This window comes from Odocoileus virginianus, chromosome 11, assembly GCF_023699985.2.
Source record: "Odocoileus virginianus isolate 20LAN1187 ecotype Illinois chromosome 11, Ovbor_1.2, whole genome shotgun sequence".
Classification (NCBI taxonomy): domain Eukaryota; kingdom Metazoa; phylum Chordata; class Mammalia; order Artiodactyla; family Cervidae; genus Odocoileus; species Odocoileus virginianus.
This window is the reverse complement of record NC_069684.1, coordinates 36479414-36503919: the sequence shown is the minus strand read 5'-3', so window position 1 is coordinate 36503919 and position 24506 is coordinate 36479414. Positions and strand designations below refer to the sequence as shown.

The window sequence follows — 24506 nt, the reverse complement described above, 5'->3', positions numbered from 1 at the left end:
ATCAGTAGGGGCAGGGACAGTCAAGAAAAGCCTGGTCCCGTGAAAATGCCATGCCATGAGCAAAGGCCAGGGCCAAGACCACAGGGTGCTTTGGCGGGAAAGCAGAAAGCCATGTGTCCGGGCAGGGGGAGCCAAAGAGGAGGGGGAGAGGGTGGCAGGGTCACACCAGCAGGACCTCGGGAGTGACGGGGAGGACCTGGGACCTTTGATGGCCTCAAATCCACTGCCATGTGACAGCAGGTGGGCAGGGCCAGCCTGGGGCCCCGTGTCCTTTCAGGAGGCAGTTGCAGAATTACAGGAGAGCCTGAGGAAGTCCGGATTTACTGTTCCTCCTTCCTTAGCTCAGAGAGTCTGGGGGTCCCAGGTCTCAACCTTTGGGGTCCTTTGGGGCTCATTCAGTCTTGCCTTCAGATGCAAGATGGGAGCACTGAGGCCCAGAGCTGGGAAGAATCTTACCTGAGTTTGAGAGCAAGTTGGGGTGAGAATCCAGGGCCGAGGAGGTCTCAGGCCAGGGAGGCCCCTCCCCACCATGGAGCAGGCAAAGGTGGAGCACCTTGGTGGGCAGGGGCCCACTGGGAGTCACTTGTTCAGGTCACAAGCAGACAGTCTTGAGTGGCCCTGGCAAGACCAGGGCATTTAGAATGGTCCAGTACTGGGGGCTGAGGCTGAAAAGAGTCCTTCTGAGCAGCAGGGGCTGGGGAGCAGCTGGAGGACCAGGCTGAAGTTTGATACAGGATCCTGAACCCACAGAGCCCCCAGTCCTGGGGGGACCCCTGCCAGCCTTGCTGCTTTCAAAGAGGCTGCCTAGGTCACAAAGTAATACAATTATTACTCTAACTACAGGCAGTGACAGCAATGGCCACCCTCTGTCAAGCACCTCCTCGGTGCCCAGCATTATTTCACTGGGCCCTCATGATAATCCAGGAGGAGGTTGTGTTATTGCCCCATCTTACAGATGGAGAAACAGAGGCACAGGCCAATGACGTCATTTATATGGCAGCTGTGAGATAGAGAGTAAAGATTTGAATCTGAGAGGCCTGACCCCAGAACCATCTCTTAATGTTGGAGGGCCAACCCTGGTTATGCCAAGTTGAGAGTCAGGACAGGGTTCGAGTCTGCTTTTAAGTGACCGTGAGCCAGTGAACCCCCTCTCTGAGCCTCAATTTCCTTCCTTCTCTTCCTAGAATCTGAGAATGTGGACAAGTAGACTTTAAGGAGTTGCTGTGAGAACACAGGAGGTGGTGCATTTAAAGTGCCTGGAACACAGAAGGGGCTTGAGGAGCACCGGCCCTGGCCCTGCCAGGCCTCTGATGGCTGCCGACACCTCTCCCAGGGCACATTCAGTCTCCACCCCACGCCCATCTGCATGCCAAGCTGCCAGCCTTGGCAGGTGAGCCAGGCCCTCCTCCTGCCCTCCCCCTCCTGTGCCCCCCTCTGGGGGGCTACCCTGGTGGGGCTGGGCAGAGAGTCCTTGCCAGGCTGGGCTCTTCCTGGGTGGGACTGGGGTAAAGCTGGTACTCGGACAAGGGTGGCCAGACTCTCTGAGGGCTCAAGAGTTCTGGAGAAAGGGGCAAAGTCCCCCTGCCCTCATTTCTCCAGCTCACTTCCTCTGTCCTTGAAAAAGGTGTTTAACAAGCAAACAAACATTTGAAGAGAAGGTCCATTTCTGGGAAGTATCTGGCTCCCCTGAGATGCCAAATCAAAATTTCCTCTCTCACCTCCTCTGATTGACTTTGGTTTTGATGTTGTTTCAGGTGAGTACTCTGAGCCTCAACTTCCTCATCTGTAAAATGGGGATGAGACTTTTCTGGCGAGCTGGGGGGGCTTCAATAAAACACTTAAGGTGATAGCTATTTTAGCCCAACCAAATATTTTCCTGCCTCATTCAACTCCCAGTGCAAAGTTGCCTCTCTTGGGCACCTGGAGAAACTGAGGAATTACGCTCCAAGTCCCATGGGGTAGAAGTGGGAACAGAAGCCCGGTGTCCAATGTCCCAACTCTGAGTTCTGCCTGGCCTCGAGGTGGCGGTGCCGAGATACTGTCTCCCCTCCCAAGGGCCCAGAGGAATTTGGATGCCAAAGAAAAAACAAGTCCCAGCCCAATGTTTTTCATTTTTGTCCTGAACAATGCCGTTTCTGGGCTGATTGTTAAGCAAATATTGCAGGAGGCAGGCCCCAGAGCTGACACAGGCTGGAATATTATCAGAGCTACAGCCCCAGGGCCCTGCCACCCACAGATTCTGTCCTAGACTCCAGGGGCCACTTGTGGCCCTTCCTGAGTCTAGCCACCTTGGAGGAGGGAGCTTCAGGGTCTGGGTTCCCAGGGAGTCCTGACTAGAGAGAAGGCATTGTGGAGAACACTTCTGTCCAGCACTGCTGGGTCTCCCCTCCCCCTCCATCCTCTTTAGGGCACAGGGGTTTTGGCTGACTATCCCTGTTTGCTCTGGACTGTAAGGTTTCTTGTGACAGGAAACTTTCAGTGCTAAAATTGGGATAGTCTCAATGAACTGGCTTCCCTGGTGGCTCAGATGGTAAAGAACCTGGCTGCAATGATGGAGACCTGGGTTCGATCCCTGGGGTGGGAAGATCCCCTGGAGGAGGGCATGGCAACCCACTCCAGTATTCTTGCCTGGAGAATGCCCATGGACAGAGGAGCCTGGCGGGCTACAGTCCATGGTGTTGCAAAGAGTCGGGCATGACTGAACAACTTAACAGACACACATAGCACCAAACCCTTGAGTGAACCAGGATGGTTGGTCACCCTATAGGGTCAAAGAATTGAGAGTCAAGTGTGAAGATTCCTTAGATGATTATAATGATAACATCCACTATTATGACTCCCACCATTTATTGAGTGATTACTGTGTGCCTGGCACCCCACATAAGATGTTTGATATGTATCACCTCACGTACCCTCACGAACAGATCTGTGAGTCCCATTATACAACTAAGAAAACTGAAGCTCAGAAAGTGACTTGCATTGAGGTCATGCACGTAGCTGGGAAATGGGAGAAAAAAAAGTCAAACCCAGCCTGACTCCAAAGGCCTAGATTCCAGTTACCCTCTGCCCTGTGAGGGAGATTGACCTTGGCCAGCAACAGATGGTAAGACCAAGGTCAAGAGAGTGGGAAGAGCTCAACTCCAAGCTGGTGCCCCTTCAGTGAAGCTGGCTTTAGGACACCCCTGCCCATCAGTACTGGGAGGCCCCATTGCCCCTTGGTCTAGCCTCTGAGAAACGCATCCCAGTTGACTGGGGGTAATAAGATGCTTCCGTCTGGCCTTAAGGTGTTGCAGGAAGGGGGACCCTTCCAGGGCCTGAAAGGGGACTCTTGTCTGACACTCGGAAATGAAGTGTCCAAAGAAACATGTGTGTGACAAAGCAAGAGACTTTATTGGGAAGATCCCAATGCCCAGGGCAGAGATAAGGAGGGTAGGGGAAACCAGGAAGACTGCTCTGCCACGCGGCTCAAAGTCTTGGGTTTTATGGTGATGGATAATTTTCTGGGTTTTCTTTGGCCAATCGTTCTGACTCAGGATCCTTCCTGGTGGTACATGCCTTGCTCAGCCAAGATGGATCCCAGCGAGGAGGATTTGGGGAGATGGCCGGACACGTGAAATCTCCTTTTGATCTTTCACAAACTCTCCCAGTTGGTGGTGGCTTATTAGTTCTGTGTTCATTACTAAGACCTCTTGTCATAAAAAAACTCATGCAAATAGTTACTATGGTGCCCAGCCAGGGTGGGCGGTTTCAGTCACTGTGTTGCCCCCAACAAAGGGCTCCAGAAACTGTCCAGAAACTATGGGAGGTCAGTGCAGCCTCTGGAATCCGGCCTTGTCTTCAGAGCCTGTGGCCTCATTGGACAAACCCAGGCTGAGAGTCTCTTCCAGAGCCCCGGGCAAGGCAGGGTCCCAGAACTCCAGCCCCCACTGCTTTCTGAGGCCTAGAAGGCAGGGGTCAGAGCTGGTCTGGACTCTGTTCTCACCGGAGGCTGGGCCTGGGGCTTCCCGGGCAGCCCCCTCCTCTCTGCTTGCCCCCTTTGCTTGGCTGGTGGTGCTTCGGACTCCAGCCTCTGTGGCGGGGAGGGCACTGACGCTCTGGGGGTCTGTTTGAGGTTTCCTCCAGTGGCTGGTGGCGGCGGGTACAGCTCACTAATTAATTAGCGCTTAAGTACTTAGCATCCTCCTGCATCGTGTCAAACGAGGATTTGAGTCTTAATTCCCTGTGTAGGTAACGGTGGGAATGTGCCGGGGAGGGCGGTCAGGACTTAGAGAAAATGCTTCCCCCCACTTGGATGTTTGCTGGAAACACTGGTGGTGCAGAGGCAGAAGGATGCCCATGGGGGCAGAGCTCCTGGACGCCCCTCATCCCCTCCTTCCCCACCCATCACCATTTGCTTATCCTCCATGGCATAGAGGGGTAACACACACAGGTCCTGCAGCCCCACTACCTGCGTTCATTTCCTAGCTGCCCCCACCTGCTATGTGTGTGCCCATGAGGGATTGACTTAATCTCCTTGAGTCTTGGTTTGCATGTATAAAGGTGATGAAGATGGTATCTACCCATTGGATTGCCGCAGAGAGTAAACAGCTAACTGAAATTTTCGAGAATGTGGCTGGCACGTGGTACCTCCCCCTCCTCCTCCCACTGATTAATAGGAGCTGCTTTCTTTCATTTATTCACTCTCTTGGTCATGTTTCTATTTATCTCACAAGCATTTATCAAGCATCTACCATGTACCTGCTGGGCACAAGCCCAGGTGCTGGGAGCACAGAGCTAAGAATTGCCACCTCTCTAAGTCTTAGTCTGACCATCCATGACATGGGAATGATGACAGCCTCTGTCTATGAGGTTCAATGAGATGCTGAAAGTCAAAGGCTGAGCCCCATTGACCTCTGGCTATTAGTGAGGGAGGAGGAGCAGCAGTTCCAGCTGAACTGAACTAGGGGCTGCAGGGCAGATAGGATGGCCCTCTCACCCTGGCTCATGGCCCAGTATCCCTCAGAGGACCCAGCTGGAGAGAAGGTTCCATCCCTGGGCTGCCCGGGTTGTACCTGAATGAGGGGCTGCCTATTCAGTGCCCAGACTCAGGGACACTGGGTGAGGGTCTGAATGGGTCCTTGAAAGGAGAGCCACAGGCTGGGTACCTGCTAAGTTGCTTCAGTCATGTCTGACTCTTTGTGACCCTATGGACTATAGCCTGCCAGGCTCCTCTGTCCATGGGATTCTCCAGGTGAGAATGCTGGAGTGGGTTGCCGTGCCCTCCTCCAGGGGATCATCCCAACCCAGAGATCGAACCCATTTCTCTTACATCTCCTGCTTTGGCAGGTAGGTTCTTCAAGACCAAATCTGATCCTTCTTTTTCTAACACATTTGACCTGTTTACACTCTGTCAGCATCACCTGGAAAAGCTGGGTCACAGAAATGGGTGATTTCCACTGTTGCTGTCACAGAAGTAGCACCTGTGGGGTCTCTAGTGTAAGCCCCCCTCTAACAGTGAAACTGCATGGGGCGTCTCAGCCTCGTAGAGTGCCAGGTGACCAGTCAAGGGTGCTGGAGAAGGCCACATCTGTTGTAAGTAAAAGTTATCATCAAGAGGTGGGGAGGAAGGAGTGGAGGAGGGTGAGACAGGGGAGGGGAATGGTAGAGGAAAGTGCTGGAAATTGAGTCTGATGCTCTTGGATTAGCCACATGCCTCTGCTCTGTGACCTGAAGAAAGCCACACAACCTCTCTGAGTTTTAATTTTCTCACGTGAAATGAGGGTATCAATCCTGCAAGAGACAGCATCTCCAGCTGAGCACTCTGTGAATTGACAACATGTCATAAAACATCAGGGATTGCATTGTTTAGGCACCAAAATGGACTAATGATTCTACAGAAGATTTTTTTTTCATTACAGAAAGTTTTACAGAGACTCAAATTCAGCTGCACCTTTTAGGGTTCTAACACTGAGTTCTACCTGCAATAAAAATAGACACCATTTATGCAGGGCCTACTAAGTGCCAGGAACCATGCTAAGTGCAAGGCATTCCTTAAGTCTTATCAACTCCTCACAACAGGCTGAGCATTCTTAGCCCCTCTTACAGATGAGGAATCTGAGGATCAACTGGGTTAAGTCATTTGTCTAAGTTCTCCCAGCTAGTCAAGATTCCAACCCAGGTTAGCTACACTTGACAATCAGCAAACGCTTGCTGAGTGAGTATGTGAACAAACGCATGCATGATTACAGGAAAATAGTTGCTTAGGGGAGACTGAGTAGGATCTTCCTTTTTAGGAAAGCTGGACAAGCAGGGGCAGCAAGGAAAGAGTGCTCCAAGGCTTTTGTCTGGAGCTATTACCTACTATTGCGTAGAGCTCCAGAAGTTTAAAAGAGATGGAAAATAAAATCCTAGTCTGGAAGGAAGAATGGCCAATTCAGGTATTCACTGGTCTCTGTGGTGTGGCAGCCATAGGCCAGGTACCTGGATAGGATCCACGATGCAGCCCTGGACGGACTAGACATCGTCCTGCCCTGGTGCTGCTTACGACAACCGGCAACGGAGCCAGACTTAAAGCACGAGGGCCGTGCAGAAGGTAGCACTTCGGGGACGGCAGATGGGAGGCTTGGGACCAACCAGGTCTCAGTCTCTTTCCACGCCTATTCTCTTCCACAAAAGGAAGAGCTTGAGAACTAGGGTATGGTCTAATCACATCGCCTTACTTATATATTCAGACGCAGAGCCTGAAAGAAACTAGATAGAGACAATAAGGGGCAGGAGGTTGAAAGAATGAAAGTCACACTAAAGCCTACAATCTGCTCCGTGACCAAAATGAGAGCTCACGTCCAACGAGCACCCACTATGAGCTGGGAACTGTGCTAAGACCTTCACCTATGTTATCTCAGTTGATTCTCGCAATAACACGCGATAATTGAAATGCTGAGGCTTAGAGAGGTCACCTTGCCCAAGGTCAAACTTGCTAGCAAGTGGCAGAGTTGTGATTCAGACTCCAGGATGTATGACTGCAGACAGTGAATGGTCAGTGTGAGCTTTGCTCCCTGGATGAGCCTATTCTTCCGGTGGCCAAAGCTCCCTGCACTCTGACTTCATAGAGCATGGTGGGCTGGGATGCGTAGGGAATGGACAGGGGAAATTCCCAGACTGGTAGCTGGTCTCCAACAAGCAAAGCTGCTTTAGCACATGTGGCCCCAACCTCAAGGCAACTGGGGGGAAGAAGAGGGGCTGAAATAGAAGAGCTTGTGGAATGCACTGTGCTCTGAGTTAACGATAGCTTGGAAAACCCCTCTGAAGGTTCCTGGCAATGTCCCTGTGGGAGCCAGCTCATGTATTTTAAGGAAAAAAAAAATCATTAAGGAACTTAGGACTATGGAGAGGCTGTAAATGTAAAATATTGGTGGTTCGACAGTATATCCTTAGCAGCTGCAAGCAGAGTTCATCTTGACGAGCCAGAACCCTGTCCAAGAAATAAATCACTCTGTTTTCCCCCAGATGGCTCCCACCTTAATCCATCTAGGATGTCTGCTCCAAAGTTTCCAGTTGCTCATCTAGCTTGGGACCAACCAAGACTATGACTGCACCTCACCAGAAAAGGATGGAGTATTGGCAGGATCACGGAGGGAACTGAGCCCCATTCGGTAGCTGGAATGAGAGACAGCCCAAATGATCAACTCCCACGTCTTCCCTTACTTTGGTTGTCAGTAGTTATAACTATATACCAAAAGCACTTCATTTACTTACAGACATTATGGTGGTAAGGCTGCTACTTTGGCACATGCTAGTACTGGTAGCTCAGTTGGTTAAGAATCCACCTGCAATGAGGGAGACCTGGGTTCGATTCCTGGGTTGGGAAAATGCCCTGGAGAAGGGAATGGCTACCCACTCCAGTATTCTGGCCTGGAGAATTCCATGGTCAGAGGAACCTGGCAGGCTATAGTCCATGGGGTTTCAAAGAGTTGGACATAGCTTTCACTTTCAGACATTCAATGCTGCTTGTTGGTGGTGGGAGCAAGTCAATGGTTTGGGTCATAGCCATAGCATTTGCTTGTCTCTTGTCCCTTGGGGGTTTTTTCCCCTTCCCTCCACCCTGTTTTCCCACAGCAAAGAAGGTGCCACCACCCAGCTGATCTTTTATTTTGTTTCCTCTTTCCTTTGGTGAGCTAAGGAGATCGGGAATGAGTGGATTTAAAAGTGTTGGGGACCACCCCTGCCCCCTGCCCCATCACCCCAGGCTTGGATCCGGCCCAGACAAAGGGTCTGAGGCTGGAAGGAAGTTACCAAGGTCCTACTGTAGCCTTCAGCCCCTATATCCAGTGTGACTTCTAACAAACCACCTGACCCCTCCCCACATCCCCCTTCCCAGCTGGGAGACAGGGAGGGTGACATTGAGCGCCGGCTCTGGGGCGTCCTAAGGGTTAACTAATTAATGGTCGGAAAGTGCTTTGAAAAAATAAAGTGCTGGATAATGGGAAGGGCAATTATGTTGGGAGAAACTCCTAATTTGGCTGGAATTGATGTTAATGATAAAGTATCTGAAACATGTAGCAAGCAAGCGTGATTGTATTTTATATGACAGAGAGAGACACTCACACGCAGGGGACATGGAGAGCAGTTAATTTGGTTAAATAAAGTGAAAGATAAAAGGAACGCAGACGCCACAAACCTCACTGTTTATCTGGACTTGGAGTAAGACTTTGGAATTGGAGCGGGCCCTCTGACTCCTATTTATTTGTTTGTGATTGAAATAAATGGGGAAGTGCCTGGTTTATGGCTCAAAAAGAGCCCATGGAAAGCAGACTCTGACAGAAGGCCCCAGGCAGCTACCGCCAGCATTCCAGGAAGGGGCCAAGGTCTTTGAGAGAGTCAAGGTGGGTGAGGATTGTCCCCAGGGTACCCCGTCCTGCACACAGAAGTGTCCCCCATCAAAGCTGGAGGGAGCTTAGAGGGCGGCTAGTGTACCTCTCTCACCTTCCAGAGGGAGAAACTGAAACGTGGAAGAAGAGAGAGTATTAATCAGTATTGTTGTTCAGTCGCTAAGACATGTCTGACTCTTTGTGACCCTATGGACTGCAGCACGCCAGGCTTCCCTCTCCTTCACCATCTCCCGGAGTTTGGTATATTCATCGGTATAGGAGCCAACATTTATGGAGCACTTCTGTTTGCCAGGCCCTGTGATAAGATGTTATGGTGGTAGTGGCTGATGGTTTAGTGGCTATGTCCTGTCCAACTCTTGCAACTCCGTGGACTGTAGCCCACCAGGCTCCTCTGCCCATGGAATTTCTCAGGAAAAAATACTGGAGTGGGTTGCCGTTTCCTCCTCCAGGGGATGTTACTGACTCAGGGATCTAACTTGGGTTTCCTGCTTTGCAGGTAGACTCTTTACCATCTGAGCTGTTATGATCCCATTTAATCCTCAAAGAGACCCTATGAGGTAGGTACCATTTTCATCCCCATCTTACAGAGTAAAAAACCAGAAGCTCAGAGAAGCAAAGCTATGTGCTCAAGGTCACACAGCCAAGAAACAGCAGAGCAGAGAGGCACAGGCAGCCCCATCCTGGGAGTTAAGCTCTGTGATCGTGACTTTTGGATTAATCAAGTGTGCTCCATATTCACAGGCTTCCCAGGTGGCTCAGTGGAAAAGAATTTGCCTGCCAATGCAGGAGACACGGGTTTGATCCCTGGGTGGGGAATATTCCCTGGAGGAGGGCATGGCAACCCGTTCCAGTATTCTTGCCTGGAGAATCCCATGGACAGAGGAGCCTGGCAGGCTACAGTCCATGGGGCTGCAAAGAGTTGGACACTCTTGAGCAACTGAGCACACTTGCCCTCCAACTCACAGCTCTGCTCTCCTTGACTTGATCTGCTGAAGTAAGGAACAGGACAAAGAAGTAGGGAACTTCTATCTCTGTCCAGTGAGGACTCAGTGATGGGTCTTCTGGCCTAGGACCCTCTCAGGATGGTTTGAGCCATAGTTTTGGGCCTGATGAGAAAGCATGAGGTTGCCCCAGGGAAGAGCAGGCGCCTTGGTTTCTGGAAGGTCTGTGAGGTCCCTGCAGGTCCAGATTAGTATTCAGTATTTATAATATTTCCATAATGGTAAAACAAAAGAAAACAAGCAGAGAGAATGCATTTTTAATCACCAATCATTTCTCTTTGTTTGTTGTGAATGAACAGCGAGGTGAAATAGTATTTCATAATCACCCCATTCGAATTTTCCTCCCCACAAAGCACCGAGAAATCTCTAAATAAAATAAATAAACAAGCTAAGACCTTAAAATAAATTCCAGAGGGCAGAGTGCTACGTGTGGGTTATCACAGCTGCGGGAGACAGGAGCTCAGAGGTGGGGAAGGGAGGACAAAGGGACAGGGGCCTTGTCAGTTACCTGGAATCAGAGATCCAGGTCTCGGTGACCCACAGCAGGTTAAGAAAAGCAGATCAATGCTTTGAAGATCCACACAGTGGAGTGGAGCTGAGGCGGACTCCCCATCCTTCATCTCCTCATTCTTATTCTTCCAGCATCTTCTGTCCTCATCCTGTCACTGTAAACCAAGGGAGCTCCCATCCCCTGGCCCCTTGGAGCTTTACAAACTCCCACTCAAAAGGCTACCCATTCAGGAAATCTTACCTACACAGTGTCCACCGGCCCTCTGAGCTAGTCTGACTCTCTCGATTGTTAAACAAAGAGAGAAGGGACATATTCAAGACCTTGCAGCAAGCTAGTGACAGGGCTGGACTTTGAACTCTAGGGGCTTGACTCCCTGTTAGGTCATCTCATCTACCTGCACTTATCTCTGGGTGTCTTTGAGAAGTCTCCTTTGCCATGAAAATTTTCTTCATGGGCTGTTCCCAATATTTTGTTTTATTCATCTCAGCATCTCTAGACCCTCAGGTTCTAGCAAGGCACCTGGTACATGGGGGCACTCATTCAGAGGTTTGTTGGATGTATATATGGATGAGTGGATGGTTGGATAGGTGGATGGATGAGTGGATATATGGATGGATAAAGAGATGGATGGATGGAAGGGTGGATGAGTGAATGGATGGATGGATCAACAGATGGATGGATGAGTTGATGGATGGATAGATGGATGAATAGATGGATGAGTAGATAGATGGAAAGTTGGATGGATGGATGGATGGATGGATGAGTGGATGGATGGATGGATGGAAAGTTGAATGGGTGGATGGAAGGTTGGATAGATTGACAGAAGTTTGGAGGGATGAAATGATTGGACGGATGAGTGGATTGACAGATGAACAAATAAGAGGCCAGAACTGATTTGGTCCCTTCACTGGCTATTAGCTCTCAGTAGATAGATAATGCTCATCATACTGTGCTAGTCACTAAGTCGTGTCCAATCCTTTTTTGACCCCATGGACTGTAACCTGTCAGGCTCCTCTGTCCATGGAATTGTCCAAGCAAGAATACTGGAGTAGGTTGCCATGCCCTTCTCCAGGGGATCTTCCTGACCCAGGGATTGAACCTGGGTATCATAATATAGTCTAGTTAATATCCAGGGTCCTAATGCCTTGAAATTATGTCTCTAAGCATCCTCTGAAAGACCCTGGGGGAAAAAATCACCTAGCAAGTCAGAGCCCTTTCAGGTAGAAATTTGAAGCATAGCTCTAGGGCCAGGCAGAACCCCATTTTCAAGTGAGACATGTGGTAGTAAAGAGCATTTTCCTGGGGTCAAAGGACCTGGGCTCTGCTCCCACTCTACCCCTAATTTGCTGTGTGGTCATGGGTGAGTAAGTGACTTCCTCTCTCTGGACCTCAGTTTCCCACCCTGAAACGTCCTCTGTTAAATGTTCTGGGCTCTGAATCCAGCCCCTTCTATGTGGACAACTCAGCCAGAATGTGGAAGAACTACCTCTGGAGCACCTGTTTTATAGGCTGGGCAGCCCTCTCAATTTCTAAGCCCTTCCATGTTTAAGAGCACTGCTCATCCCTCTCCAGCCTTTTCCCTGGTGGGGCAGTTGGAATGGGATAGCTCAAAGCATCGGGGTATTCCCAAAGCCTGGCTGAATGTTCCAGCCATGGCCAAGCCCCACACTCCCTCTGAATCTTATTGAAAAAATAATAAAAAGGTAATTACTTTGTCATTACTGAACACTGATTTGTCTTTTTTTTTTTTTTTTTCTTAAAGCATGACCATAAATAACCAGCCCATTACCCTTTGGAGTGGACACACACATCTATACAGGACCCGCCTCCCTGTACAGGCTGGTTCTCCCCTCATACCACCACCCTAGTATATACCACACATCCACACACACGTGCCCATCACACACAGAGATGCTGCTCCTTCACCTGACATTTTCTAAGCATTCTGCCAGATGCTGGGAATAATAATAGCAATGGCCATTATGCGTGAATCCAGGCTAAGTGCTTTGTGTAAATGATCTCAGTTAATTTTTCCCTGTAAGGTAGATACGTATTCTGCTGCCATTTTAGAGAGGGAGACACTGAGGCTGAGGAAGGTCAGGAACTTGCACAAGGTCATACTGCTAGTGAGTACCAGAGCTTGAACCCATGTGACCCAATTAGAAATCCAGACTCCAACAGACCAGTTGATTAAACATAGATTTAACACCCCCCCCCAACACACACAGTCTACCAAGATCATTATAATCCAGTGTGATTAGTGCTGCAACAGAGCCCACATGGAGGCATCTAACCTGGTCTGGAGCAGAGGACTTCAGGGAAGGCTCCCCAGAGGAGGTGATACTTGCTTAGGCTTCCCAGGTGGCTCAGTGGTAAAGAATCTGCCTGTCAATGCAGGAGACACCAGTTTGATCCCTGGGTCAGGAAGATTCCCCCAGAGAAGGAAATGGCAACCCACTCCAGTATTCTTGCCTAGAGAATCCCACGGACAGAGGAGCCTGGCAGGCTAGAGTCCACGGGGTTTCAAAAGAATCCGACACGACTGAGTGGCTAAACAACAATAAATAAAGAAGGGGAGGTGAGGCCTTCTGGGAACAGCCTGAACGAAGGCCTGGAGGGGAGACCCAAGCAGGTATGTTTGGAGCCCTGAGCAGCTCTGTGTGGCTGGGGCAGAGGGTGTGCAAAGGTGTGACAGAGAGAGTGCTGAGAGGTGAGGCTGGAGAGGCAGGCAGGGCTCACATCCGGGCCAGGCTGGCACAGCGGGGAGCCCTCCTCCACCCACAGTCAGCTACCTGGCACTCCTGTCCATGTGACACGAGGGCACCTCATCAGCAAAACAGCTCTTTCCTGCCTCCCCGGCTGGCCCCGCCCTCCATGAGACATGGTGCCATGGGCGGCGGCCAGCACCTGTACAGGTGCCAGTCGGGAGCCAGCATGGCCACTTCCGGAGACTCACGGCGGCTTCCTCTTGCCCACGGTCTGGCCTCACCAACCTCAGGCAGGTTGCCTCCTGGGACGGAGCAGCACAGCCATAACTAGTCCATTTGACTCCTGCCCTCGGAGATCTGTGCTGATTTCAGATCTGAGAGAGTGGGAGGAAGGAGCGAGGGGCCGGGATTGAGAGATGGGCCCACATGGTACATGGCAGGAACCACCAGGCCCTGGGCGTGTGGCTGGTGCTCTGAGGACAGGTGCCCCTTCAACTTCTCTGTCACTTGGTTTCCCTTGGTCAGTAGGGTTCTGGCAGCAGGCCTGCCCCTCCATAGCAGGCATGGGAGGGGGTAGGTGTCATCCATGGATTTTTTTTTTTAAGAGATGATGTCACAAGTCAGCCCTGCCCCTCACCTGGCCGTACTTCTCTGTATTCAGGTGTCTGCTGACAGCATGGACACAATCTTCCAGTGTGCAAATAGAGTGAGCTCTACCTGCGTAGACCCAAGCCTTCCTTTAAAGGGATATGTGTCCCACAAATGTATGTGTGTGTGCGCACACGCACACACACACCCACATGCCCATACAGATAAAATCAGACACATACCTCATCACTTGGCATGAAAGACACTCCTATCCACACACATATCTGAAAAGTTTGCTGGGGTAGACTCAAAAAGATATAACTGGTGGGTTTCACTTAAATTCATTCTTTTAATTTTTAAAGTCCAGCTCACACCCAAATACAGGGCTCTCAGATTTGATGTTTTGAAATTTTCTCTATTCTGTTTATATTTGTATTTTTCTGTGTTTTCTGAACTGTTAATATTGAATGTGAGTTAATCTTTTTACCCCCAGAAATTTAAAGCTATTAAAAAAAAAGCACCAGAGGATATTAAAGCTGAAAGGGATCAGAGAGATCAGACTGGGATTAGGGTACATTTCTTAAAAGGAAAAAATTAGACACCTTCTATTCTTCTTGTTACCAGGTAGGGGTAAACATAAATACCGAAAAAGTAAATCAGTTAGAACCAACTAGAAAAAGGAAAAGATTGAATCAGAGAGCAAAACAGTCTGTCCCTTGACTGGGGCTGAGTGAGAGCTCAGGCAGGGAAATGAAAGCAGGTACAAAGTGTGGATGCTGAGCTTGAAAAACAGGTAGTATTTATGGCATAGAAATCCCTAAGGCTTCTCTGTCGAGAGAGGTGTCTGCAAGGTGTGGGCGGAGAGGTAGGAGGAAGCAGGAGCTCATTTCTGTTGAGACTGACAGACCCCACCCCTCTGCCCCCAAGAGTTGAGCATATGCCCAAGAAGCCTGGGCTCAGGTAGACAGTCTAGAAGCTCCCCCAGAACCTGTAAGAGATCTCTGCTCTCCTCCCCAACTCCCCACTCCTAAGCATCTGTTTTTCTCATCTCTGCCCTAAGTTGTAGGTCTGAACAAGGCCGTTCAAACCTTGAAACAGCCCCTGCTTGTGGCCAGCACAGTTCTAATAAGGATTCATTACTAGAATCACAGACTCTTTCACCCATTAAATTAACAGGGGTTAAAAAAAAAAGTGAGAATACCAAAGGCTGGAGAGCGTTTGGAGAGATGGGACTTGCTCACAGGCTGCTGGTTGGAGGGCAAGTCCATACAGCCTAACAAGGAGGGGGCACTGGCAACTGGGAATCAAAGCTCTGAAATGCGTGCACACTCTTTGACTTGACAATTTCACTTGAAGGAATGTGCACCATTATTTATGGACAAGGATATTCATTAGCGTTATTTATAATAATGAAAAGAATTGGGAACGAATTTGATGTCCAAAGTTTTCAATAGTGGGGGACTGGTTAAGTAAATTATGATTAAGCTCTGCTGTGGGTCTACATAACATCATGTTGTGGAAGAGCATTTAATGACGGGAGAAAATGTTCATGCCACATACACATGTGTTGGTATGTGCTCAGTCATGTCTGACTCTTTGCGACCCCATGGACTGGAGTTCTCCAGGATCCTCTGTCCATGAGGTTACCCTAGCAAGAATACTGCCATTTCCTTCTCCAGGGGATCTTCCTGACCCAGGAATCGAACCAGAGTTTCTTGCATCTCCTGCGTTGGCAGGCAAGTTCTTACCACTGAGCCACCTGGGAAACCCTACATACACATAGCAGGCTTAAAAAAAACCTGGAATGTTCAGTGTGCTGATTGTATAAAACAAAACAAAGCAAAAACAAAAAACAAACAAAAACCCTAGACTGGCAGGAAATACATTGAAACATCAGCAGTGAATTATTCATGGGTGGTGGGATTACAGACAATTAACTTTTTCTTCCTGTTTATCTGTACTTTGTGAATTTTCTACAATAAATACATTGTATATATACATATATATAGTCAGAAACAAATAACACGTACTTTACAAAAAGGAATGAGGGAATTTGGGGGTGGAAGGGCTTGGCAAGTTGGCCAACTTGGATGAGATTGGGGAACCAAGCTTAGCATTTGGGAAGAAGCCCCTCTCTCCCCTCCTCCTGCTCCTGGACTCCCAAGAGAGGCATTTGTAAATAAAAAAAAAAAAAATGCACTCAGCTTTTTTTATTTTTAATTACAACTTGCCCAGTAATCACCATAATCACTTATCTCGGGCATTTGTTTAATTATTCAGTCACTAAGTGTCTATTGAGCACCCACTGTGATGCCAGAACCATACGAGACCCAGTGAACCCAAAAGACACAGACCTCACCCAAGGGGAACCTCTAACTTAAGGCAGCTTAGGAAAAACAGAAACAGGTACATAGTCTGTAATTTTTACATTTAAAAATAGTGATTCTTTGCCAATACTTACTGAGTGCTTCACGTGTATAAAATCTGGTGTCTGGTCCTCTGATTTCTTTGATTCTTTTTGTCTTTTACTGGATTGAAATAAGATTTTATGGTTAAAGAACAGATTTATTCTGCTTCTCTTCCTCCTCTTCTCTCAATGCACTCATATTCCAGTTTCACCTTTCTATGAAGAGTAAAGATGTAACCGCTTGTGGCACTGGGGTAAGTCACGGAGTGAGCCTTTGGTCACCTCCCCATCCCTGCATCTGGTCTTGGAGGTAAAAAGCATCAGCTCTGGAGTCAGGCAGCACAGTCTCAGCCTTGGGAAAGTCATTCTCTGTGCCTTGGTTTCCTCATCCATATAATGGGCATATTCATAACAGTAACCACCTCGTACAGTTGTTGTGAGGACAACACATACAAGTGTTTAGTGTGCTGCTGGCACATAATAACCACTCGGCAAATAACAGCTATTGACGTACAATTAGGTCTTGCTTTCCATCACCACAGAGGACCAGAAACCAAAAACTGTGACCAGGAAGCTGAGCTGTGATTACTTTCAAGGCTGTGCCAATTACACAAACAGGGACAGACTTAAATTTATTTGTTCAACAATCAATCACTGAGAGCCTCTTGGATGGCACCATACTTGGCTCCTCAGCTTCTGTGACAAAAGCATAGACCCTACCACAGGGAAGCTCACAGTCTAGTGCGGAAGGTCTTCCCAGGAGATTTAGAAATGGGAGAGGCTCTTGAGCATGGGCAGCCCACCCAGAAGCAGGGGGCTAGAAAGATGGCTTCCATAGGGTCCTTAGTTGACCCCACTTCCCCTCCTGCCTGTGCAGCCTCTTCTGTTGAGGTCAGGTCACCAGAGCCATCTGCTTCCCCACTATCGACCCTTGGCCAAAAGTCAGAGAGTGGGAAATGTGACAAAGCCACAGATCCAACTTGGCAACTCCTGGTGACCCTCAGGTTGTACCAGTTCCTCATCCCTCCTCCAAACTTTGTCCTGGGTGCTTTCTAGTCGTTCTCCTGCAGACAGGTCCCTCAAGGGCAGGAGACCATAGAGGCTTATCTCCATTCATCCCAGAGAGCAAGGACCCACTAGGTGCCAGGCTGATGTGTTGAGGACATGAGGGGACACAAAACAAGGTCCCTGCCTCCAAGGAGCTCCCATTGTAGCAGGGGCAGCTGGACAGGAAATACAGAAACAAATGAATAAGCAAAATCTCTGAAGACACTCAAACAGAGCAAAATGAGAGAGAAAGGCTGGGAGCTGTTTAGGGAGAAAGACTCCCTGAGGAGGTGACATGTGAGCAGAATGATGCAAAGAAGCAGCCGAAAGAAGGGCATTCTGGGCAGAGGGGACAAGTGCAAAGGCCCTGAGGTAGCGACAAGCTTGGTGATTTCTAGGGCAGCAAGAGGCTAGGGTGTTGGGACAATGTGACCAAGGGGAGGCAGTGACCAGATCTTGCTGACCATGGGAAAGAGTTTGTATTTTCTTTTAGGGAAAGCTCAGGAAATGCTAAGATGAAGAAAATGAGGAAAACAGCATCTGATTTCAGCCCCTGTGAAAGGAATGGGGAGGGGTCGGGGAGGGGAAGAAGGTACTAGAGGTTTTCAAGAGGAGGGCTGATTTTGGGTGGAGTGCTTTCTTCTGGTCCTTCAGTTTGTTTTACTTTTTTTTTTTTTTTGAGTTGGGGGTGGTGGAAAAGGAAGAGGGAGCCCTCCCTTTTCACCTCACCCCAATGTCCCCCTCCCTCCTCCCAGGCTTGCCACTGTTTCCAGCTTCCACCACCCCAGATGAGGTTCCCTCAGAGGAGATAGAAAGACATCTTGGGGGATGGGACAATTGTGAAGCATCCAAGGAAAAATGGAGGGAAGAATAAATGTTTTAATAAAAATTTGGTGGGTGACTGTAGCTTTTGGGGAGTGTGTGGAGGGGGGCAGTTGAGCCTTATAGTGGGAAAAGAGGGAGGGGAGAGACGAACAAACTCCTCAATCAGTTCCTCAGAGGCAAAGCCTCTTAGTTCATTTTTATCTCCCTGGCCTTGGGAAGGATGCACTCTTCACTGGGGCTCAGCAAATGCCTGCTGAATAAATGACTGAGCGCAGGGCTGTTGTGGGAGAAGAAAGGACAGACGAGGAGAAGGGAGGGAGAAAGGACAGGAAGAAATGAGAAGGAGAGGGAACACTGGATGTCCAGGGAGCAACGACAATTACTGGCATTGATCAATCACTGCCTTGGCCGAGTCACTTTTCCTTCATTAACTCATTTTAGCTTCTCAATCCACCCTGGCAATAGTACTATTATTATCCCCATTTTACTGTTGAGGAAACTGAGGCACAGAGGGGTCAAATATCTTACTCAAGGTCACCTGGCTGGTGAGGGACTGAGGTCTGATCCCAAAACCTGAGCTGCCTATCACATATTTGCACTGTCCTAGGAGTGGAATGAGCCCAAATCAAAAGTTAGAATACCTACGTCCCCACTTCTCAGGTCATCACTGCTCCCTAGTCCTGAGAGGCTTTGCTGAGATCTTGTAGATGATGCCCCGAAGTCTACCAAGCCCCAAAGGTGTTGAACAGATGGTAGCTCTTCCTCCTAGTTCAATGTTTCTCTTGAACACTTCTCCAAGTTGCTGGTCATACTCTGAATTTTTATTCATTTATTCAATAAATCATGTAGCTATTTGTTTACTATTGTAGTCAGTTTCTCCTTATCTCACCCTGGATGTATTTCCTCCTTTTTTTCAAGCCCATTTCCACCCTGTCCTTGTTCAAAAGGGAAAACAGGTACAGTGACTAGCTCAGTCCTGGCATGGTCTGGCTGTGAAAGGCAGGAGCAGAGCTACTGCTTCTGACTTCGAGACTCAGCCTGGTGTGGCCACCTCAAACCACCTGGGAGGTGGGCAAGTTGGGCAAAAGGACAAAAGGGGGGGTTGATCTCCAATGGAGTATGAAGGTCTCCCCTCAAAGAGGCCTTCTTTATCGCCTGGGCGAGGGAAATTAGCTCTCCCAAGATACTCTTTATCTTACTGCCTTGTTTTATTTTCCTCAAGATCCTTTCACTCTCTGAAATAATATTATCCATTTGTTTTAACGTACATTATCTGCAACTCTCTCCCGCCCCTCGCCCCGGGCCCCAGGTTCATTTTTCACAACCTATCTTGTTCACTTAGGGATTTATTTTTTGCACAATGGACTGAATGAAAAACTCCCTGGCAAAGAATAAGTGCAAAACAGGTATCAGACAGTGAGAACATCACATTCTTCTGGGTTCAGCAATTCCAACATCCTAACTTGCAGAACAGAGATAGTTCTTCAGTGGAAAAGTGGGAAGCAGAGTGGTTCTCAAGGTTCAGAACAGGTGGAAAGTAACCCACTCCTGTCCCTCCTCTCTTGTCCCCCGGCCTCTACTCCACTCTGTCTGGGATGGAGAAGGCTTCTCCAGCCGCAAAAGGGAGACTTGCGCTCAGATGCTGCTCCGCAGGCCGGGTGTAGCCGCGCGCGCCAGCAAAGCTCAACCGGGGCGGCGGGTGGGTAGAAACCGGGAGGGGAAGGTCTGGGGGTGTGAGGGTGGAGCGGAGCCCGGCCCCGCGATCCGGCCCGGGTTTTGCATGCCACCCACTCGCCCGCTCGGCCGCGGAGAATTCCATAATCACAGCGGGCGAGAGCGGAGACTGGGAGCGAAAAATCCGGGATCCGGCAACTTTGGGCAGCGCATGCGCGCCCGCAGCGCTCCATCCCAAACACACACACATTTTTCCCCCGGACTTGGAAAGTCACCCAAAGCCGCCCCAAGTGCAGGTAAGAGACTCGACGCTCCCTCCGCCGCGCCCCCCCGACCCCCTCAGCTCCGCGGCCCTCCCGGGGTGCTTCCCCGCCTCGCCCCCAGTCCGGGTGCAGTCCCCCACCCCCGGGGCTGCCGCTTGCAGCCGGGAGCGGGCGAGCGAGCGAGCGATCGAGAGAGCCAGCCAGCCAGCCAGCCTGCGCGCGGCGGCTGCCACCCAACTCCGGCCGTGCGGGAGGCAGGGGGCACGGAGGGCTGGCACCCGGGCGCAGGGCGGCGCGTCGCCCTCCGCGGCCAGGGAATGCCCAGCGCGCGATTCCGGGGAAGGAGAGGGCTGCTGCTCCTGGGGGTCACTTACTCCAACTGAGGGGGCGGCGGGGTAGCGGAGAAGAGGGGGAGGCGCCAGGCGCCAGTGCAGGACTTTGCAAATAGGGTGGGGGCGCAACCCGCGGTGCGGGCTCGGGGCGGGGGCGGGGGGCAGGTGCTCGCGAATACCCGGTAATCACTCCTTCCCCCTAAGCTCCCCCCGAGTCCCCCAAGCTGCAGGGGTTCGTGCGCTCTCCGGGGCAGAGAAGGAGGCAGGGGTGAGGGGCGCCTGGGGTGACTTTGCAGGACTTTGTTCAAGGGAAGGGGTGGGTGGGGAGCCCCTCCAACTGACTCTTGTGCCCCAATACTGGGGTGTAAGTGCTACCGGCAGAGGTAGGCAGTGTTCACTGTGGGGTGCCAAGGGGTGCCTCCTGGTGGGAAAACGAAGGCGAGAGGTTGCTTGGCTGGAGGGGGGGAACGGCGCCCCTGTTTTCATTTGTGCCTGGGAAGTTTGTCTTAAGTGCGCTGCTCCGGGCGAGGCAAGTGGCGCTCCTCACTGACCCCCACCCCCACCCCAGCCTCCCCCGGTGCAGGGCTGGCATGGCTGGGCACAGGGAGCCAGGGCGCCGGCTCAGGGCCGTATGACTGTCGGCCGGAGCCCGCTTGGGTCCCGGGAAAAGTTCGGGGGAGTTGCCGCGGTTGTCGTGTGCGCTGGGAGAGAAGTTGCGTCCGGGGACTTGGGACGCCGGGCTGGCAGGCGGGTGGGCGGGTGGAGCCGTGCACTCCTAGGGGGCTCTGCCGAGGTGGGCGAAGCTCTGGTGGGGTCTCTACCCCCCAGAGTGGGCTGAGGGTTACCTCGGGGCTCAAGAGTTGGAGAAGGGGAGCCCTGAATCCAGGGGCGCACGGCTGAAATAGGCACGAGGAGGAGGACCGAGAATGGTAGCTTGTGGGAATACAGGGGGGCACCGAAGGGGAGAGGGCCGGGCCGCCTGGCCACTTGGGGTCGAGTTTCAGGGCAAAGGAGTGCGCGGTGGCTCGCGGAGGAGTGTCGGGGAGCGGGGCTCCAGGGGGCGCACCGGAATGGGGGATCCGGCCGGCCGGACAGTCCCGGGGCAGGGGGCCGAGTCGTGCGCCCGGGGTGAGCCGGCCGGGCGGAGCGGCGGCCGGTTTATTTTTACTCGGTGGCATTTGCAGAATGTGCAGCTGATGGCCGTCGGCCGCCAGGAAGTTTTGCTTTCTGTTCTTTCTCTCTTTCCGAAGCCAGCGCGGCCGGGAGCGGGCGGGCCGGGGAACCGGGCCTGGGAGGGGAGGGGGCGGCAGCTAGGGTGGCAAGGTACGAGGCAGGGGTGCACTAGGGCGGCGGGCGGGGGCTGGCCGGGCGAGGGCGGCGGGCGGGTTCTGGGCCGCTGCAGAGCTTTGGGGCGAATGTCTGTCCCCAGCGTTGGAAGCTCCTCGGCGAGGGGAACAGGTGTATGCGCCGTCAATCACGGCGGGAGGGACACTTTGGGGGCGTAGATTAAGATAATAATAATAGATTTTTCTCTAGGGGGTGGGCGCAGATTCTTCTTCCAAGCCATCCCCGACCCGGGTCCGGAGTTGGGGGAGGAAAGCAGTGCCGAGGGAGTCAGGGGTCCGCTTCACCCTTCCACACAAGTTCCTCCTGACCAGCCTCAGCTTGGGAAGTGGGCCCTGGGTGCGGCGAGGACCTCCTTCCAGTCACGCTGGGGAGGGTGCGGGCGCATGTACGGTGTGTATGACTTGTCCACCAGCGAAGCAGCAACAACACCCCTCCAACGAGCCTGGAGCTCCCCCAAACGCGGCTGGACCGAGGGGGTGACTCCGGGTTATGGGTCTCTGCCCCGACGGAGTCTGAGGCCACGACCCTTAGAGTGTGTGGTTGTCCCGCCAACATCCCATACACGCAGAAATAGGGGCGGCGAGGGGGAAAAGGCCAGGGTAGTCGTAGGGCAAAGTTGGTAAATTTAGGGTGCCTCTAAGTTGGTACAGACGCGCGATGAGAGCGCGCGAGGGGACTGGAAAACAGATCGCCGGGTAAATTGGTGCGCCCCCCCCACCCCCCGCCCTGGCCACGGCGCGCGCGCACACACACACACACACACACCACACACACACACACACACACACACACACACACACACACACACGTCGCCGTCCTAAAGGGAGCTGTCCGGGCTGAGCGGGAGCAGCTGCGCCGGGCGTGGTGAGGGGGGTAGTTGGTCCCCGGGGGCTGCGCCCGGGCTGCGCTCCACGTGCCCAGAGGGGGCGCTGGGCCACTCGGCGCCCGAGCGCAAAGCTCCGGGTTTGCGCCCTGGTGGCGGCGAGGCTGTGCGTCCCGGGCGGGCGTCGCGTCCCGCGCCCTCTCCGGCGATTCGCACTGCCTCCGCTGACGCCCAGCCGCTTTCCCACTTCCCAAACTTCGGCGTTCTGGCTTTCACCTCACTGGAGCTCTGAGACTCTGTCCAGGGCAAGGTGGGAAACTTTTCCCTTCCCGGCAGCGGCCACCGTCTCTCTCCCTGGAATCCTGCGAATTGGAGAGATTGACACCACCACCCCCATCTTGTTAGCCACCTTAGAGGCGGTTAACGAGAGTTTATGGGGAATATTGTTGAACTTCAGTAATCAGGTTTCCAGCGATCTTATGCCTCCTGTTTAATTTATTAGACTAGTTATTTATTCTGTTGATGATAATCTGTTGCTGGTTTCTATGGAGATGTTAAACTGATCTCTTTCAGAAATCAAACTCCATATGCACTAAAACGTTTAAAGGGGCAGTACCTCCCTCCTTTTTCAGCCCCCCTGCCTTTTTTTGTTTTGTTTTTTAGACTTTGCACCTTGCAGACACTTCGCGTCTTTCTCTGAGTCTCGGTGCATTTTATTTCCTTCTTACGAAGGAGAGGAGCCCGGAGACTCACGCTTTGTGGCAAGTACTGCTTATTATGGCTAGAAGAAAGCCAAGGCTTTGATCCCTAAGTTGCATCATCATTTAAAACAGATCATTTCACCACCACCCTCTTCTCCCCCATAATATAAGAGCAAAATTCTTTCAAGATCAAAGAATCCAATCTTAAAAAAAAACAACACAACACTATTGTTAAAAAAAATAGGAAGTCAGTCAAATGTGAAGCTCTCCTATATATCTGCTCTCCTTGTGTTTAAAGAATTTTTTAATAAGAAAAATAAAACGTAGCTCAGCTAATTTTTTATACTTATTAATAGTTTATCTTGCCCCCCCCCCCACACTTTTTTTTTTAATTTAAAAAGAAGTTCAAAGTTAGATTTCTCTGCCTGTGGGGGTTGAGGTATATTTGCTTCTCATTTAGATCCTGACCATCTGTTTTTGGAAAACTAGCCTCTGGGAAGAGGGGGAAAGGAGTTTTTACTCAAACTTAATGGAGTACTTTAAAAAAAAATACCCAAATATTTTAAAGTCTTCATTTTTCTACTTTTTAGGAGAATATCAGTAACCTCTGTCCGGTGTGTGAAAGCATATCAACTTTTCCCCCCTTTTCCTCTTTTCCTCTCCTCAGGTATTTTTCTGTAGACTTGTGACTTTGAAGGGAGTGGGTGCGATGAATTACGAAAGTAAAGCAGAAAAAAATTATCTTGGTTTGTGACACTCTGAAGAATTGCAAACCCACTCTAAACTCAGATATTTATCACGCTGACAGATATGATACAAAGCAATTGCATTTCCTAATGATCCTCTGGGACTAAGTTGTAGGTAAAACCATTTAATGCATTTTTAATATTAAAGTAAGGCCTGGGTTCCATCTTCTTGAAGGTAAGGAGAGTGGATGTCCCTCTCTGGAGCTGATGCTTTCAGAGTATACTGTTTTGCTTTTTCAACTTGAGCCCCCCACTTCCACTCCTTGATATCTCCACTTACTTTGGGGAGAGTTGAGCCGCACACAGGGCATTTGGCTTTATAAATAAATTTATATCTGGCCAGAAGGTCCAATGCTAAATAAGAGAACACTTTTTAAAAAAAGAAGAAAAAACAAACCTCAGACTCCACCCCTGCTATAGGAAATAAAACAGAGGCAATATTTTTTTTTTCTCCTTCTATCATCCTGGTTCTCTTTTATATTATTTTATTTTGGAAGAGGGTGGAGTGGTTGTTACTTCTTAGCTCAGAGGAGAGAGGAGTCATTCCTGTTATTTCCCTCTTTGCTATATTTTAAAAATTTGTTTGATTTGGATTGCAAACAGAACAGGCTTACGGGTAGAAAAGAGCACTGTGGCTTTAAACTCACGAGTTTGCATATTCTCCTT

The 24506-nt window shown here is 50.6% G+C and overlaps 1 protein-coding gene and 1 long non-coding RNA gene across 2 annotated transcripts in view; both read left to right on the top strand.

Annotated features, from left to right (window-relative positions):
- Positions 1-1599: 1599 nt before the first annotated feature.
- On the top strand, positions 1600-7871 carry LOC110142668 (uncharacterized). The gene is made up of 3 exons (XR_002315389.2): positions 1600-1754; positions 5394-5571; positions 7486-7871. It is a non-coding gene; the product is annotated as an uncharacterized lncRNA (long non-coding RNA).
- An 11971-nt stretch (positions 7872-19842) lies between these two features.
- CASZ1 (castor zinc finger 1) overlaps positions 19843-24506 on the top strand; it is a 152078-nt gene continuing 147414 nt past the window's right edge. The window contains exon 1 of the mRNA XM_070474274.1: positions 19843-19924. The gene's annotated coding sequence lies outside the window, so the exon portion shown is untranslated. The remainder of the gene's footprint in view (positions 19925-24506) is intronic.